Here is a 20,137-nt window from a genome sequence, read left to right on the forward strand (position 1 = left end):
TCTTCCTTAATTTTACATTTTTGGCCACCTTTCTTAGCAATGAATGGAACTGATTGGATGAAGTATTTCTCAGTATTGAATCATATGATCCCTTTTCCCAGAACTTTGGACCTTGGAGGAGGTCATTTACTCCATGGAGGAATGAACTTTGAACCTGAGATACAAGAAGTTGCAGGGAGTGATGTCACCTGTGGGAGGCAGCCAGCATTGGTGATTATTGGTCAAGGATAATGATGTCCTTTTAGTCTATCCAATGAGAATGGTCCAGTCTTTTGTTTTTAGTGCCTGGACAAACCTGGAAGCAGGTTGGGTTGCAGGAGCAGATGGAAGGGGTTGGGATGGCTCCCAGGTGTGTGTCTGGGCTTCTCCCTTGCAGGCATTACATAAATGTTTTCTCTTTGTACCTGTTGATGTCTCTGATTAGTTAATTGGATTGGGAAGAGGGTCTTTCCTGTCAAGATTCTTTGCTACATTTAATTTTGGCATAATTCTTTCAATAGTTAAGCTCTCTTTTCTAAAATTTCAGGGGAGAAACATGATGAATATTATCTTCCACAAAGATGACACTCTCTCATGAATCCCTTCCAAAAAGAATATAAATATTTGACTCATTATTTCAAACAATTAACAGTCATTTGTTATCAGTTTTATATAATTAATAAGAACTCATCTATATGAAGCATTTGACCCATTTCAAATTATTTTTCCCATGAACACCTTGAGGTTGGAAGTACAAGTTTCATTAGAATGATTTTTCACAGAGGGATGATGACTTTCAGAGCTAAGAAATGAATTGTCAAGTGTTACACAATTAACAATTGGACTAGCCAAGACAGGCCCTGAATCCCTAGACTCTCCTCTGAGAGTTCTTTTTATGACATCAGAAGTACTACCTCATTCACTGGTGCAGAACTTACTGAACTGGGAGTCCAAAAAATTTGACTCTCTTTAAAAAGTGTAAAACAAACTAGAAGAACGGATGTTCCCACAGAGCAGGGCAGGAAACCCATCTATTTAAGGAACTCTTCCAAGTGCTTTGAAAACAAGAATCAACAGAAGGTGATTGACAAATTGAATATTTTCATTTGGAGGGAAGATAATTAAAAGCACATTTCCATTTTTTTTATCTACCTTGACCATCTCTGTAGTTCATTCTATAATTTCAAAGTTATTCTTCATAGAAAGAAGACTTTTTCCATCCATTCGAAAAAAAGGTAATTATTTTCTCATCACAGCTTCTATTTCCCTAACTATCAACATTTTGAATTAAATATTGTCTCAACCCCCAGCAAAATCAAATTTCTTAAGTCTTTCCATAGAGATTCATAGAATTTCATTAAGAATTGCCAGCTTATACTCCCTAAACTAATCTATTTATTTAGTGCTATACCAATCAGACTTCCAAGAAACTATTTTAATAACCTAGAAAAAGTAACAACAGAATTCATATGGAACAACAAAAGGTCGAGAATTTCAAGGGAAGTAATGAAAAAAAATTAAGTGAAGGTGGTCTATCGGTACCTGATCTAGAACTGTATTATACAGCAACAGTCACCAAAAACCTTTTGGTTTTTGCAAAGAAATAGACTAGTTGATCAATGGCATAGGTTAGGTTCACAGGGCAAGATAGTGAATAAAAATAGCAATCTAGTGTTTGACAAACCCAAAGATCCCAAATTTTGGGATAAGAATTCATTATTTGATAAAAACTGCTGGGAAAACTGGAAATCAGTATGGCAGAAACTTGGCATGGACTCACATTTAACACCACATACTAAGATTAGATCAAAATGGGTCCAAGATTTAGGCATAAAGAACGAACTCATAAATAAATTGGAGGAACATGGGATGGTTTACCTCTCAGACTTGTGGAGGAGGAAGGAGTTTGTGTCCAAGGGAGAACTAGAGACCATTATTGATCACTAAATAGACAATTTTGATTACACCAGATTAAAAACTTTCTGCACAAACAAAACTAATGCAAACAAGATTAGAAAGGAAGTAACAAATTGGGAAAACCTTTTTACAATTAAAGATTCTGATAAAGGCCACATCTCCAAAATATACAGAGAATTGACTTTAATTGATAAGAAATCAAACCATTCTCCAATTGATAAATGGTCAAAGGATTTGACAATTTTCAGATGATGAAATTAAAACTATTTCCACTCATATGAAAGAGTGTTCCAAATCACTATTGATCAGAGAAATACAAATTAAGACAACTCTGAGATATCATTACACACCTATCAGATTGGCTAAGATGACAGGAACAAATAATGATGAATGTTGGAGGGGATGTGGGAAAATTGGGACACTGATGCATTGTTGGTGGAGTTGTGAAAGAATCCAACCATTCTGGAGAGTAATCTGGAATTACGCCCAAAAAGTTATCAAAATGTGCATACCCTTTGACCCAGCCATACTACTACTGGGCCTATATCCCAAGGAAATACTATAGAAGGGAAAGGGACCCGTATGTGCCAAAATGTTTGTGGCAGCCCTCTTCATAGTGGCTAGAAGCTGGAAGATGAATGGATGCCCATCAATTGGAGAACGGTTGTGTAAATTATGGTATATGAATACTATGGAATATTATTGTTCTGTAAGAAATGACCAACAGGAGAAATACAGAGAGGCTTGGAGAGACTTACACCAACTGATGCTAAGTGAAACGAGCAGAACCAGAAGATCATTATACACTTCAACAATGATACTGTACGAGGATATATGCTGATGGAAGTGGATATCTTCAACATAGAGAAGATTTAATCCAATTCCAATTGATTAATGATGGGCAGAATCAGCTACATCCAGAAAAGGAACACTGGGAAATGAGAGTAAACTGTTATTTTTACCTTCTGAATCCAATTCTTCCTGTGCAACAAAAAATTCGGTTCTACACACGTATATTGTTTCTAGAATATACTGTAATATATTTAACATGTATAAGACTGCCTGCCATCTGGGGGAGGGGGTTGGGGGAGGAAAGGAAATAATCTGAATAGAAGTAAGTGCAAGGGATAATGTTGTAAAAAATTACCCATGCATATGTTCTGTCAAAAAAAAAAGTTATAATTATAAAATAAAATAAAAATTAAATTATTTTTTCTATTATTTCTAAAACCTGTTAATTTAAGTGTCTATTTCAGTTTAACAAAGATGCATTATACCTATTAACATACAACATGTAACTTTCATATTTTTATCATTGCTGGTTTGTATTCTAAAACATATTGTGCTTAAAGACTTCTATTGTTCTTGAACACTCATGTTGAAATTTGAGTCATAAATCTTCTCCCATTTACAATTCAACAGTATATCTAATCAATGTCTTATCAATCCATTCAGATTGCAAAATTGTTGCCAATGTGGATTTTTAAACATCAGATCTGATCATCTCCTTAATGTCAATTTATTGGAGTCAAGTGGAGGAGTTTCCTGTTGTTTCTAATGCTAAACAGAAAATCTTCTGGGTGGCATTTAAATTTCTTAATAACTTGGGTTTCATCTAATTTTCTATTCTTCTTTCCAATACTCTCCTTCACATAGTTCATCACCCAGCTAAATTAGCTAGCATGCTAATGTTTCAAATATATGTCACTGTCACTGTATCTGTAAATTCATGCCATGTGCTGTCATCCATCATTGGTTTTGTTTTTTGTTTATTTGTTTTGCTTGCTTTTGTTTTTGTTTGTTTGTTTTTATTTTTATTTATTCATTTTTTTTTGCTGAGGCAACTGGGCTTAAGTGATTTGCTCACACAGCTAGGAAGATGTGCTGTCACTGATCTTTAGGATATTCTCCCTTTTTGTCTTCCCCACTTGGAAAGCCCTACTTAGTTTATTTGAAGTCTAAGTTCAAGCTCAACAATGGTCATGAATCATCTTGTTGTCCTTAATCCTGAATTATCACTATTTTCCTTTCTCTTTGAGGTTGTCTTATAGTTTTGTATACATCTATATTTGTATTTTGTTAATGATTATTCATTTGCATGCTATCTTTACTGTTAAACTAAAATCCCTAGAGGGAAAGGCTCACATTTTTGTTTTGTACCACTAGTACTTAAAGCAGCACTTGTTATATAGTGAGTGCTTTAAAAGCTTGTTTTCTTGACAAATAGCATTAATATGATATTGAAGGTTTCAGAAATAAAAAAAAGGAAATTTGAATAAATACACATTCACCCATCACAAATTTATAAAGTTCAATGACATTGGTCTTAGAGGTAGTAAAGTAAATCTTATTTCAACATTCAGTCATCTTTCTAGTGCAGGATTCAACTTCAATTTCAATAGGATGTTGACAGGTGGCAATATCTGTCTTTCTATTTGTCTATAGTTAGCAGATGGGTAAAAAAAGAATATGCAATGATTTTTAACAATGATGGCTAAAATTCGAAAGCATGATCATTTTTGATTTTCTATTTGTGAATGTTTCATTTCCTTTGTTTCCCTTTTTTAGGATGTTGTTAAACTTCTTCATTCAAAATGATGTGTCATCTCATCTCATTTATCTTTTATTATGAGTCTACAACTAAAATTGAGTTCCTTGAAGAAAAGAACATTGTAAAAAATTTCGTTTCAGTGGTAGTAATACTAGTATAGCAGGCTATCTTCAATCAATAATCTAGAGACGATCCGTTGGTAGTCGCTTTTGGGCATGCGCTTGGGGGAGCAGGAAGCTCGAAGGAGTCGATCATTGAAACATGTTAAAGCAACATGGGAACAAGGACAGAAGGCTTTAACCCTGTGAGGTGACATCAAGAGTTGAATGCAGAAAAGATGTCTCCAAAGGAGCCTTTGCCAGCTGTGCAGGATGTTCTGAAGAAGGCTTTCCGTGTTGTAGAGCACCAGCATGGGCTCTGGAAGAGTACTCTGAGTGATTGCTTACCTCTCCTGACCTCCCTTAGCAACCTGGCAGAGCAGCTACAGGCCAGTCAGAATGTCCAGTTAGAGGAGACTCCACTTCGGGCTTTCCCTGATCTGAAAGATCGCCTGAGAAGAAAACTGCTAGCTGCTGGGGACGCCATCTTAGACCAATTGGGAGAAAAGCTAACCAGCCTTCTCCAGGTGCGAGATACAGTCAGCAGCCACGTGGAACAAGTGTTTGAACTGTATGAACAGAAAGCAGATGAACTTGGACTTGATACAGTTTTGCAACCATCTGCTGTCAGCCCCTCATTGGCTGATATGCTGGCATGGTTACAGGACATTGACAAACATTATCGAAATGTGTACCTGGAAAGGAAATATCTCCTCTCCCAGATTCAGTGGGGAAATTTGCCAAACATCCAAACTCTGCCACACGCCTGGGATCGAATTTCAGAGAATGATCGAGACCTAGTACAAGATATCCTGCTGAATGTATCTTTTTTCCTGGAAACCTAAAGGATGTTTCTATCTATAGACAAAGAAACCACAGTTAAAATCCAGCTTTATTTCACCTGCCACTTTAAAACAAATGTGGGCATACTCCCATGTTGGGAATACGGATTTCTAGAAGTTATTTCATACATAATTGGGCTATATGTTTGTGAACCCAAGGAGTTTTTATTCTATATCAGAGACTTGAGTTGATGCTCAGTAAGGAAAATGAGGTTGGTAGTGACAAAAGTCGTAGTCTGGGCAATGACCAAGAATGTTGGAGGAGCTGGAGTAACTGCTCAAGAGAGGGGGGACCATTATGAAGACAGGCAAAAAGGGAAAACCAGTACTCTGCCATGGTTTTGTCACCCAAAATCTTTGCTCCATATTCTGTGTCTTAACTTAGGGAAGATACATTTACTTTTATCTGAAATTTAAGTATATGTGATGGAAAAGTTTGTCTAAAAAAGTTCACCTTTAAAACTACTCTTCTGAGGGTTTGGGGACAAAAAATAAAAATGATAAAACTCAACACTGGTGGGTCATAGAGAAATAAGAAGCTCATATTTTGCTTGTGAAATAGTAAACTGGTAAGTCCTTGGGGAACATATTGTGTTCATAGTCTTTGATCCAGAAATTCCCTTTCTTTGGAGCTTACTCTGAAAAGCATATCAAAAAGAAAATGTTCCAACATTTGGAAAACTGTTCTGTTACTGTAATCCAGTCCTATAATTCAATGAAGAACTATGGAAAGGAAATTCAGTGAATAGGAAAATAATAGAAAAAGACTGATATAAAATACTGAAAAGTGGAAAGCACAGAATCTGGATTAAGTAATGAGAACATAATAAATCCTTGATAAAGCCTCTTCCCTTTTGAACTTTCTCCATGTCTAGAAATTGATTACAAGAGTATTTCCCCGGAGAAGTTCAGTAAGCACACTTAAATATGAGAATATAAAGGATTATATGTACACACATACATATATACATACATAAAAATTTAGGAGTAAATTGATAAAAAAAAATAACAAAGAGATAGAGTTTGAAATCTTAAGTTATAGAAATTTGTATATCAAAGTTCATTTTAAAGTTCATGTTTGGTTTTATTACTGTTTAATGGATTGACTGATTATATTTAACATTTTCCCTAACTTGCTGTTTCCAAACTGTGCCACAAGGGGGTGGCAACGTGGCATAAATTACTTCTGAATTTCTTCTTTTTGAGGATTATTGTAGGTCCATGAGCCCATTAGAACAAAAAGGAAAGCTAGGGTTCACCTAGTCCAAACTTATACTTTATAGAAGAAGAGACAGGAGGTGAAGGGACTTCACTAAGGTCATACATCTTTTCAGTGGTAGAGAGGAAAATCCCAAATGTTGATCAATTGACTCCCAGGACAGAGCTTTTTCTGTTTCCCTATGTTTGTACTTAACTGATCAAGGTCCTACTGCAGGACATTGTAGTCTCCTGATTGATTGGTGGGAGGAGGGAGATGAGCAGATTATCCTCAAAAGTGATCACTAATATGCATAATCCAATGCTTTTTGGCCTCCCCTCCCTTCCTGGCACAATCTCTTCTTAGCCTGATGTCCTGAAGCAGGAAGACAATATGTCTTGGGCATAAAGCCTTCCAGTGAAGAATGTGTTCTGTCTCTTGATTTTGTTTGAAATAAATAGTTTTAATAGCTGAAAAAAAAAAATCTAGAGACACAGAAGAATTTCTAAATTAAAATATCTCAATTGAACAAAGTTTATCATTCTGGAATTACTGTTCATTAAGATTAATAAATCACTCAATTGTAATAACATTTACAAATGGAAATAAATTAAAATGCTTCAAAAGCTTTTTTAAAATTAATTATTTCCTGTTTTCCCACTGTGAGAGCTGGCTGCAAATGGCTCACTGAAATAATAGACATATGAGAGAGTAAAACCAGTTGAAAGGGAATAAAGTCAGCAGAGAAAATATGAGTTTAGTCACTGTAAAAGAAAGACAGCTCTAGTAGTTACTTCTCTTGAAAGTCCTAGGAAGACAAGAAGGTAGTAAGATGCAAAATAAATAAATAAATAAATACACACACACACACACACACACACACACACACACACACACAATCTTGATTTAAAATCTAAGGATTAGTGTTTTGATTTCATTTCTACTACTTACTACCTGTCTCAAGTTGGACAAGTATCTAACTTGCCTGTTCCTCAGTTTCTCCATCTATCAGTGGATCAATTTAATCTAAATTTCTTTTCAGTTTTAAAACTATGATGCCATATACTATAAAGAACAGAAAGACAGTAAATCATCAACAGCTAGGAATTATGTCATTTCTCCTCTAGCTTCAATGTCTCCATTGATTCATTTGATTTCCTATGATATAGACTTGCAGTCTATCATCATTCTACCTGTTCTAGCAGAATGTGATCTTCAATCAATCCCAATCATAACAAATTGATCTCTCAACAAATCTCAACATGCATTCCAGCAATTATACACTAAAATGATCCCCCATCTTGTCGGAAATATGAGTTTCAGCTTACCTATCTTTCCAATGAAAACATGCTACATGATTCCTTAAGCTCCTTAAAAAATAATAGTTTATAATGTCATTTAAATATCATTTAACTAAACTGAAGATATACAGAACTCATGTTATGTAGGCTGCCTTCTTCAATCCTAAAGATTTCTGATAAAAGGCACTAAGGCCGTAATTTCTTCCTAGTTGTTTTTCAACATCCCTGCCAAGAAAAGAACACACCACTATTTCAACCTGCTTTGGCCACAAAAAGTAGAAATAAATCCCCAGATCCTCACTCAAATTTTACATAGAGAGGAGGAAATAAAATCCAAATAAATATGAAACCCTATTCATAGTCTTTCTTATGGATTTAAATATCAGCCTAAGGGTCTACTTTGTATTCTTTTTAAAGCTATGCTCAACATTTCAAGTTTTGAAAAATTACTGAAGAAAATATTGGACTGGAATTTATGGGTAAGGTCTCTGCCTATCAAATTAGTAAAATAAAGTAAAGAAACAGACTTCTTCTAGTACTTATGGACATTTTAATATAATTTTTTTTTTATTATTCAAAGTTGACAACTCCTTGTATGACTTTAAAGTCATCATGATGAGAAATACTTGAATATATTGAAAACTTACTAAATCCCTGCTTAGTTGAAGAGGAAAGGAGCCCATTGAGAACAGTCTGGACTAGAATCTAGAATCACATCTCCTTTACAATCTGTGTCTGTCACAGTCTCCTTTACATTGTCTGTCAGTCTGATCCTGTCTCAGTCTGCATCTCTCCCAATCTCCTCCTGCTCTCTGTGACAGTCTGCTCATCTGACCCAGTCTTGATCTTAGTGGAGGAGTGCAGGAGGAGGGAGAGCCAGCAGGAGAGAACAGTCAAAGATGGAACATCTCATTTCCAGTCCTTCTCAACCCTTCTGAGTCTGTCTCTGGCTCAGATGGACCTTGGTCTCCTTAGAGAAATGAAGGAGGACAGGCCTTCCTAGAAGCAAAAAATTCTCCAGTTAGTCCTTGGCCTCTCACAACCATCAACAAACCTGTAACTTTCATCCCTTTGCAAAGGCAGGGCACTACTCTTTTTTTTTTTTTTTTTTAACATAACCTTATTTACAAGATGTATTTTTCAATCTATCTTCAAGGTAATTTTTCAGCATTGACCTTGAAAATCCTTTTATTCCAATTTCTCCCCTCCTTCCCCCCACCCCCTCCCCTAGATGGAACAACATATGTTAAATAAGTTAAAGTCAGTTGTCAGAGTAGTCCTGTGTCATCCTGACTGTGGTTCCTTTATTCTTAAATTGTTTTTGGCTGTTCACAACACTTTTTTTTTTCTTTGAATCCTCTGAATTTTGATTGAGTATTTCTGATTTGGGGTTTCTTTCTGAAGGTGAAAGTGATTGAGTGGGGGTTTCTATTTTTACTTTGTCTTATACTTCTAATAGATCTGGGAAGTTGTTTTTTTTTGTTTGTTTGTTTTTGTTTTTGTTTTTTGTTTGTTTGTTTGTTTTATACTACCCAGATTTTAACATGCTACCCAGATTCTGAGGTAAAAATGTAAGCCTATAATATATAAAAGTGCACGCTGCTCAGGTTCAGTGAGACTCAGGGCTCACTAAGGGCCAAAGGCTCTCCTTGGGGGTGGGTTTCTGCTTGTGTCCTTCATCTATCCAGATGTTCTAACAAATTCAGATGCAGGAAGTTCCAAGGCTAGACATTGCTGTCACTGTCAGAGTCACTGAGTTTTAAATCTTGTAGCAATATGCTCATCAGCTGGTCATTCCCTGGGAGCTGGCTGCTTCTGGTCTCCAGAGGGCTTCTGTGAGGTAACTGCAGAGGAGGACGCTGGGAGGAAGAGGCTCTGGTTGTGACAGGCTCCTGGTCTTCAGTGCTGGAGCTCTCAGAGTCACTGAGTTGTAAATCTTTTCTCAATATGCTCATCAGCTGGTGATTCCCGGGGAGCTGTCTGCTGCTGTTTGCCACAGGGATTCTGTGAGGGAGAGGGGGATGCTGGGAGGCCAAGTCTCTGGAGGCGGGCTCCTCCTCTTCACTGCTGGAGTCACTCACTTGTAAATCTTCTTGCAATATGCTCATTGTCCTGCTATTCCCGAGGAGCTGGCTGCTGCTGTTCCCCACAGAGATTCTGTGAGGGAGAGGAGGATGCAGGGAGGACGCGGCTCTGGCTGTGGCGGGCTCCTCCTCTTCACTACTGGAGCTCTCAGAGTCAGAGTCAGAGGAGCTGCTGTTGCTGCTGGAGTCACTCAGTTGTAAATCTTCTTGCAATATGCTCATCAGCCGGTTATTGTCGGGGAGTTGGCTGGTGCTGCTGTTCCCCAGAGGGATTCTGTGAGGGAACTGCAGAGGAGGATGCTGGGAGGACGAGCCTCCGGGGGCGGGCTCCTCTTCTTCACTGCTGGAGCTGTCAGAGTCTGAGGAGCTGCTGTCTCTGAACATCTCCATCTGCTCCATCCAGGCTCTCAGCTGTCTCTTAATGTCCAACAACTGGAGTTCCCCGAGAAGATCTTCTTCCACAGGACAGGCTTTTGGTCCAACAGGTGTCTTCCCTGCGGCTCGGAATGCTATGGGAGTGGGCGGTGCCGGTGCAGGGGGCGCTTCCACTCTTTACCTGGGTTTTGCTCCCTCCCTCAGTTCTCATCTTCTTGACCTGAGGGCTGCTGCTGACTTTTTCCAACACATGTTCGCCGGTATCCTGATTAATGAGGAGAATACAGTCTGCCTCATAGGGTCTTTTGTTTCCTTTGAAGACAGTCTTTGGGGCTGCAGCTCCAGGGAAGTGAGGCAGGGAGACCCTGACCTCGTCTCCCTTGCCCACCTGGAGCTCACCTTCCCCCCGATGGGCCTACAGAGGCCGGCTTCAAATCATAGCCGATCCTGTGGAAGTAGAACTTGGGTCTCTTCTCGAAACTGTCCCCCGAACGTCAGGCAGTGCTCCTTGCCGTCCACCAGCAGGTTCCTGGTGCTCTTCATGGCTCTCTCCCTGTCCGGAATCTGGTTGTAGTCACTGCCCAGTGTGGCTCCTAGGGCGGCCTCCTCAATGCCTCTCAGTATAGGCGTGCTGTGTAAAGTTAGGATGCTCCCTCAGTTGGAATCCTTCTCTGGGAGCAGGTTTCCTGGTATTCTTCTCCAGCAGCCTCTTCTTCTTCTTCCTGAATGCTGGCTCCGAATCTCCTCCAGCTCTAGTCCTTCCCAAATCCAGACTGCTTCCCAGGCCCCATGTTGTCTCTTTTATCCTCCCAGAGAATGGGCAGGTGAGAATTCAGGGGCTTGTGGGAAATCCTTCAACCAATCAACTTGCTCCTTTTAAAAGTGAAAACTCCTTTTAATGTGTAAACTCCTTTTGAGAAAACTAAAGGCATCAACTGCTAAAGGTGTCAACTCTGAGCTAGAGAATTGTTTAGACAACCTGAGTTATCACCTTGTAATCCCAACATCTTTCCCTTTCTTTTGATTTAGAACATAGGGTGGTCATGGCCTTGAAACATAACTCCATCAATATGGGAGGTATTACACATATTTATATAAACATATATATATATATATATATATATATATATATATATATATATATATATATATATATATATATATATATATATATATATATATATATATATATATATATATATATATATATATATTGTAACATAGTAACATTATACATGCTAGAAGTATGTAACAAATAACATAATCAAATAATTATAAATTGAGAACTTATAAACATCCATAAGTCCATTGTGCATTAGTCTCATCTTGTGCTAGGAAATCCAAAGATTCCGGCTGGTTTTAAAGTTCTTTAACAGCCTTATCTTGTGTTAGGGAATCTTTAACAGTCTCCTTATCAGCCATGCTCTTTCAGTGTCAGATGTTTCTTAGAACTTCTCCTTTGTTTTTCTCTTTTTCTGTCTCTCCCTGATGAACAAGGAGAATAAGACTCATTGGCACCCATCTGTTTCCTTCTCCATCTGAAGAAGTACAAGCAAAGCCTCTCCACCAAGCAGCTAACCTCTCTGGTCCCTTCCATTCACCACTTTCTGGGTCTTTCCACATCACCTGGTGATTATCTAAGGACAGTGGAGCTTCTCACACTGGATACTGCCACAGGTTATAAAACCTGTCTGCAGGAACCAATGCATCTTTGTCAAAAATTAGAAAATTAATGATATGGAGAACTAAATTTAGAAGTTGTCTAAGATTACCTGTGGCTCCTGCTTTCCTTTCTTTTTTGAGGATTGCTTTAGTGTCTCTGTTTCTTCTCTCTACCATTGCCTGACCTTGAGGATTAAAAGGAATGCCAATGGTGTATAAAATCGTACACTGTGCACAAAAGTGCACAAAATATTTAGAAGTATATGCAGGCCCATTGTCTGTTTTTATTTCTTGTGGCACACCCATAATTCAAAATGCCTGGACATGAATTCAGTGACCACTCAGGTTGTCTCTTTTGCTGTTGGCACTGCCAAAGTGAATACTGAAAAGGTATCTACCACCACAAGGATAAAATACAGATGACCAACAGATTGATAATGGGCCACATCCATGTGCCAGATTTCATTGGGTCTGAAACCACCAGGATTCTTCCCTGGAGGGAGTGTAGGATTGTGGAAAGGAAGGCAAGTTATACAGCTTTTTACAATGCTCCTAGCTTGCTCTCTTGTTATTCCAATTTGTAAATGTAAAGCTTGAGCAGCTTGATGATATTTAGAATGAGATTCTTGTCCTTTCTGAAATAAAGGAGTACTGGATAACATAGTGAAAAGGCTATCTGCCTTTGAATTTCCATCAAAAATAGTACCTGGAAGTCCACTATGTGAGTAGACATGCAACATATAACTTTTGCTTGGATGCTTTCTCACTTGCTCTTGAACTTCCTTAAAGAGCTGTTAAATATTAGAGGCTGTAAATTTTATTTGGGCTGTGGCAATTCTTTTTACCACACCTACTGAATAGGATGAATCAGTAATTATAGTTATGTCTCCTGGGTAATAAGTGAGAGCAAATGACAGGACAGCAAATTATTTGTTGTGCTCAGTGGACTGAAAAGGAGTTTTCTGACTATTCTCTTTATGGATAACTCATGAAGTGTATAGCAAAAATATTTTCTTTGGTGTCATCTGCAAAGATGATTGGTCATGTAAGAGGAACCTTAGAAACCTTTTCTTCAAAAATGCATTGCCTTTTATGTAGTAGCCGGGTTATCTTTAATGCAGAACCATGTGCAAAATTTGGAGCTGTGGTCAATCAAATTTGCCATTATGAAATGCTCTCACGGCATATATTAATTTGTGCATTAGTATAGAATGTGTTTCTTTTTGGAGGACTCATCCCAGATAATTGTACTACTCTTTTAATAGCCTGTAATAAAATTCTAGCCACAAGCACTGGGTAAGGAGTAAGGCTTTGTTCTGGTTGCACTGGGTGGCTTATCCACTCAATCATACTGTCTCTTTGATGAAGGACTACTATGGGTGCCTCTTTTGTAGCAAAAAGTGATATTTCCAAGGGTTTTTGAGTGACTCTTTCAACCACATTGGATAAAGCCAGTTCAACTTCTCTCAAAGCCTCTTGCACTTCTTTTGTAAGCTGGTGTGGTGAATTCAAAGCACTGCCTCCCCTTAAAATGTCATATAGAGGTTGCAGTTGATTGGTAGTAAAGCCTAACCCTGGTCACATCTATTGGATATCTCCTATTAATTTTTGGAACGCATTTAAGTTGTCCAACTTCTCTGTTCTTAAAGAAAGCTTCTGTATTGTGAGTGTCTTAGGATATACTTCATATACTAAATATTGAAAAGGATCATGTCTTTGAATTTTTTTTTTCTGTAGCTATATGGATTTTGTAGTACTTCAGTGTTTCTATGGACTTTTGTAGACATGCTTTTAACATTTGTTCCTCAGGTACACATCCCAAAATATCATCCATACAATGTAACAACATTACTTTAGGAAATGCTTTTCTTACTGGAGCAAGAGCAGCAGCAACATATATTTGGCACATAGTAGGGCTGTTTTTTCATTCCTTGTGGCAAAAATGTTCATTCATATCTTTTATAAGGCTTAGCCAAATTAACACTAGGCACTGAAAAAGCAAATCTTTTGATATCTTCCTTTCTTAGAGAGATGGAATAGAAACCATCCTTAATGTCTATAACCCAAAGAGGCCATTCTCTTGGCAACTGAGTAGGAGATGGAAGTCCAGGCTGAAGAATTCCCATACTTTCCATCTGGTCCTTTCCTCTTCTTAGATCACTGAACATCCTCCATTTTCCAGATTTCTTTTTCACCACAAATACTGGGGAATTTCAAGGACTTAGAGAAGGCCAAAAGTGTCCTTGGTCAACTTGTTCTTGTACTATGTCTAATAAGACCTGAATTTTATCACTTCTTAAGGGACACTGTTCTACCCAAGCTGGTGATTCAGTCTTCTACTGAATTGAAACCGGTAAGAGTCCAGTTAGGCCTTCAACAGCAGCCTTGCCTACAAAGCCAAAGTGCTTACTTGTAATCCTATATGTTACAAAATGTCTCTTCCCCACAGATTGATGGGGAATTTTTCAACCACAAAAGCAGTAAAAACTCCTGTTTCATTTTCAAATGTCTATCTCAAAGAGATAGCACTAACTTCTGCTGCTATTGATCCTCCTATACCACACATGTAGGTGTGTGCCTTAACCTTTTTTTTTTTTTTTTTTTTCCCTGAGCCTGGGTTTAAGTGACTTGCCCAGGGTCACATATCTAGGAAGTGTTAAGTGTCTCAGACCATATTTGAACTCGGGTCCTCCTCAATTCAGGGCTGGTGCTCTATCTACTGTGCCCCCTCTGCCTTAACCTTTGGCCAGTGACTGGGCCAATTGGCACCTCTAATAACTGTAGCATCTGCACCCCTGTCTACCAATCATTCAAATGGTATTCCATTTATATAAATAGTAAGCATAGATCAGTCAGCTGTCACAGCTGCTGTCCAATATATTCCTGGATTTTGTTCATTGGAGTCAGAATCTGGGCGATTGTCATCAGATTGCTTATTAGGGGTATATAACAATAAGCCTGATACTTGTACTTCTCCTGCTTGATAAATCACACTTTGTCTACCTGTGTTAGTGACTAGGACATTAGCTACACATTCTCCAGTTTCCCACATCAGTGTATGGATGAACACTGTTTTGTAAGCACTCTCAGAAAGTGAAATGGTCAAGGCTACTGTGCCTGGAGGCAAAGGATCCATAGGCTGAACAGGAATAGATTTCATTTCTCCAGGGAATATCTCAGTATACTCTACTGCATACAACTCTATTTTTCCTAAACTCAATCCCTTTCTTCCATCTGATTGCCTTTTGGCTTGTTTAGGGACATGCTCTGCTTATACACTATTTATCCCCAACCTGGGGTGGAGCAATCTATTTTCATTCTGATCTGATCAGCTGTAGCTGGACACACTGTAATTTGATCCTAACATAGTGATGTAATGTTTGTCCTTTAGGAGAAGAGAAAATAACCAATCAAGTATTAAAAGCAGCAGCAGCTGTATAATTTCTATTCTTAAAGCCTATTAACCAGTGTAAAGACATTCACATATTTGATTCTTATTCTAATCTAATGAGGTACATGCTGCTATCATTATAGGTTTCTTTTGTTTCTTTTTTTATTTTTATTTTTACAGCTGAAGAATCTCAATTTGATATAAGCAAAATGCCTAAACTTAAATATTTAGACAGTAAATGTATGAGAAATGCATCAAACTCAGGTCTTCCTTAATTTTACTTTTTTGGCCACCTTTCTTAGCAATGAATGGAAATGATTGGATGAAGTATTTCTCAGTATTGAATCATATGATCCCTTTTCCCAGAACTTTGGACCTTGGGGGAGGTCATTTACTCCATGGAGGAATGAACTTTGAACCTGAGATACAAGAAGTTGCAGGGAGTGATGTCACCTGTGGGAGGCAGCCAGCATTGGTGATTATTGGTCAAGGATAATGATGTCCTTTTAGTCTATCCAATGAGAAGGGTCCAGTCTTTTGTTTTTAGTGCCTGGACAAACCTGGAAGCAGGTTGGGTTGCAGGAGCAGATGGAAGGGGTTGGGATGGCTCCCAGGTATGTGTCTGGGCTTCTCCCTTGCAAGCATTACATAAATGTTTTCTCTTTGTACCTGTTGGTGTCTCTGATTAGTTAATTGGATTGGGAAGAGGGTCTTTCCTGTCAAGATTCTTTGCTACATTTAATTTTGGCACAATTCTTTCAATAGTTAAGCTCTCTTTTCTAAAATTTCAGGGGGGAAACATGATGAATATCTTCTTCCACAAAGATGATACTCTCTCATGAAGCCCCCCCCAAAAGAATATAAATATTTGACTCATTATTTCAAACAATTAACAGTCATTTGTTATCAGTTTTATATAATTAATAAGAACTCATCTATATGAAGCATTTGACCCATTTCAAATTATTTTTCCCATGAACACCTTGAGGTTGGAAGTACAAGTTTCATTAGAATCATTTTGCACAGAGGGATGATGACTTTCAGAGCTAAGAAATGAATTGTCAAGTGTTACACAATTAACAATTGGACTAACCAAGACAGGCCCTGAATCCCTAGACACTCCTCTGAGGGTTCTTTTTATGACATCAGAAGTACTACCTCATTCACTGGTACAGAACTTACTGAACTGGGAGCCCAAAAAATTTGACTCTCATTAAAAAGTGTAAAACAAACTAGAAGAACGGATGTTCCCACAGAGCAGGGCAGGAAACCCATCTATTTAAGGAACTCTTCCAAGTGCTTTGAAAACAAGAATCAACAGAAGGTGATTGACAAATTGAATATTTTCATTTGGAGGGAAGATAATTAAAAGCACATTTCCATTTTTTTATCTACCTTGGCCATCTCTGTAGTTCATTCTATAATTTCAAAGTTATTCTTCATAGAAAGAAGACATTTTCCATCCATTCGAAAAAAAGGTAATTATTTTCTCATCACAGCTTCTATTTCCCTAACTATCAACATTTTGAATTAAATATTGTCTCAACCCCCAGCAAAATTAAAATTCTTAAGTCTTTCCATAGAGATTCATAGAATTTCATTAAGAATTGCCAGCTTATACTCCCTAAACTAATCTATTTATTTAGTGGTATACCAATCAGACTTCCAAGAAACTATTTTAATAACCTAGAAAAAGTAACAACAGAATTCATATGGCACAACAAAAGGTCGAGAATTTCAAGGGAAGTAATGAAAAAAAATTAAGTGAATGTGGTCTATCGGTACCTGATCTAGAACTGTATTATACAGCAACAGTCACCAAAAACCTTTTGGTTTTTGCAAAGAAATAGACTAGTTGATCAGTGGCATAGGTTAGGTTCACAGGGCAAGATAGTGAATAAAAATAGCAATCTAGTGTTTGACAAACCCAAAGATCCCAAATTTTGGGATAAGAATTCATTATTTGACAAAAACTGCTGGGAAAACTGGAAATTAGTATGGCAGAAACTTGGCATGGACTCACATTTAACACCACATACAAAGATTAGATCAAAATGGGTCCAAGATTTAGGCATAAAGAACGAAATCATAAATAAATTGGAGGAACCTGGGATGGTTTACCTCTCAGACTTGTGGAGGAGGAAGGAGTTTGTGTCCAAGGGAGAACTAGAGACCATTATTGATCAATAAATAGAAAATTTTGATTACACCAGATTAAAATGTTTCTGCACAAACAAAACTAATGCAAACAAGATTAGAAAGGAAGTAACAAATTGGGAAAACCTTTTTACAATGAAAGATTCTGATAAAGGCCTCATCTCCAAAATATACAGAGAATTGACTTTAATTGATAAGAAATCAAACCATTCTCCAATTGATAAATGGTCAAAGGACATGGACAGCCAATTTTCAGATGATGAAATTAAAACTATTTCCACTCATATGAAAGAGTGTTCCAAATCACTATTGATCAGAGAAATGCAAATTAAGACAACTCTGAGATATCATTACACACCTATCAGATTGGCTAAGATGACAGGAACAAATAATGATGAATGTTGGAGGGTATGTGGGAAAATTGGGACACTGATGCATTGTTGGTGGAGTTGTGAAAGAATCCAACCATTCTGGAGAGTAATCTGGAATTACGCCCAAAAAGTTATCAAAATGTGCATACCCTTTGACCCAGCCATACTACTACTGGGCCTATATCCCAAGGAAATACTATAGAAGGGAAAGGGACCTGTATGTGCCAAAATGTTTGTGGCAGCCCTCTTCATAATGGCTAGAAGCTGGAAGATGAATGGATGCCCATCAATTGGAGAACGGTTGTGTAAATTATGGTATATGAATGTTATGGAATATTATTGTTCTGTAAGAAATGACCAACAGGAGAAATACAGAGAGGCTTGGAGAGACTTACACCAACTGATGCTAAGTGAAACGAGCAGAACCACAAGATCATTATACACTTCAACAATGATATTGTACGAGGATATATGCTGATGGAAGTGGATATAAAGTGGAAGAAGATATAAAGAGTTCTCAGGTATGTTCATGAGTGCTTAAAACCAAATTAAGGGCCACCTCCAATCTCTTCTCAACCCCAAGGGATATGTAGTTTGTGATTTTCAGGTCTACCATTTACTAATGTTTGCTGCAAAAATTAAATATATCACTTACTGAAGGATTGCAACAATCACTTTTTAGACATTAAGTCATTAGAACAACTCTTTGGGTAATATTTTATATATGGATGGATGGAAGTGGGAAGATGTCATTCCACTGTGCTCTTGGTCCTCTACCAGTGCAAATGCTTGTCATAGCTTTGCATGATAAGGGAAAGGGACCACAGAGAAGCATACAGAACATCTGGTAAAATGTTATATTCTACTTAATTTTTATAGAACAATAGTTCTTCATCATTTTTATCTATCATATACACCTTTAGCAATTTGGTAAAGCTTTTGGACCCATTCTAAATATAAATAAAATGTAAAGTATTAGAAAGGAAACAAAGTATAATGATATGGTTACTATAATCTATTTATCTCAATCTCTATAATATCAGTATAGCTCTATAATTTATATCAATTTCATTTATATTTATACCACATCCCTTCCCCTCTCTCCCTCAATCTTCTCTCTCTCTCTCTCTCTCTCTCTCTCTCTCTCTCTCTCTCTCTCTCTCTCTCTCTCTCTCTGTCTCTCTCTCTCTGTCTCTCTCTCTTCTCTCTCTCTCTCTCTCTCTCTCTCTCTCTCTCTCTGTCTCTCTCTCTTTCTCTCTGTCTCTCTCTGTCTCTCTGTCTGTCTGTCTCTCTCTCTGTGTCTCTCTCTGTCTCTCTCTGTCTCTCTCTCTGTCTCTCTCTCTCTCTCTCTCTCTCTCCCTCTCTCTCTGTCTCTCTCTCTCTGTCTCTCTCTCTCTGTCTCTCTCTCTCTCTCTGTCTCTCTGTCTCTCTGTCTCTCTGTCTCTCTCTGTCTCTCTCTCTCTGTCTCTCTCTCTTTCTCTCTCTCTCTCTCTCTCTCTCTCTGTCTCTCTCTCTGTCTCTCTCTCTTTCTCTCTGTCTCTCTCTCTCTCTCTGTCTGTCTGTCTCTCTCTCTGTGTCTCTCTCTGTCTCTCTCTGTCTCTCTCTCTCTGTCTCTCTCTGTCTCTCTCTCTCTCTCTCTCTCTCTCCCTCTCTCTCTGTCTCTCTCTCTCTGTCTCTCTCTCTCTGTCTCTCTCTCTCTCTCTGTCTCTCTGTCTCTCTGTCTCTCTCTGTCTCTCTCTCTCTCTCTGTCTCTCTCTCTCTGTCTCTCTCTCTCTTTCTCTCTGTCTCTCTCTCTCTCTCTCTCTCTCTCTCTCTCTCTCTCTCTCTCTCTCTCTCTGTATGTGTCTTTCTCTGTGTCTCTGTCTTGGTCTCTATTTCGATTCTCTGTATATCTGTGTGTGTGTGGATAAGTGTGTGTTCCTTCAGTACATTATTGTCACATAGCAAGAATTTAGTAATATTTATTGACAGAAGGACTGATTGGATAGAATAATCATATGAAAATATCATAATGATGATTTTACTGATACTTTTCCATATTTTTTCCTTCAGTAGTTACGTCTTGTTTGGATTGTGATTTTAAAAGTTTTGATTTTTGATTTTCATTAATGTGGTTATTACCAGCAGCTTTCTTTGCATTATAAAAAAGCTTTATCACTTCATAGGACTTTCCTCACCTTATTCTTTTTGTAATGCTAAAATATCTATTTT

General features: G+C 37.8%; 1 pseudogene; it reads left to right on the plus strand.

The window, feature by feature from the left end:
• Positions 1-4,644: 4,644 nt before the first annotated feature.
• LOC141548024 (AFG2-interacting ribosome maturation factor pseudogene) lies at positions 4,645-7,069 on the plus strand (annotated as a pseudogene).
• Positions 7,070-20,137: the final 13,068 nt, after the last annotated feature.

Source organism: Sminthopsis crassicaudata, chromosome 6, assembly GCF_048593235.1.
Source record: "Sminthopsis crassicaudata isolate SCR6 chromosome 6, ASM4859323v1, whole genome shotgun sequence".
Classification (NCBI taxonomy): domain Eukaryota; kingdom Metazoa; phylum Chordata; class Mammalia; order Dasyuromorphia; family Dasyuridae; genus Sminthopsis; species Sminthopsis crassicaudata.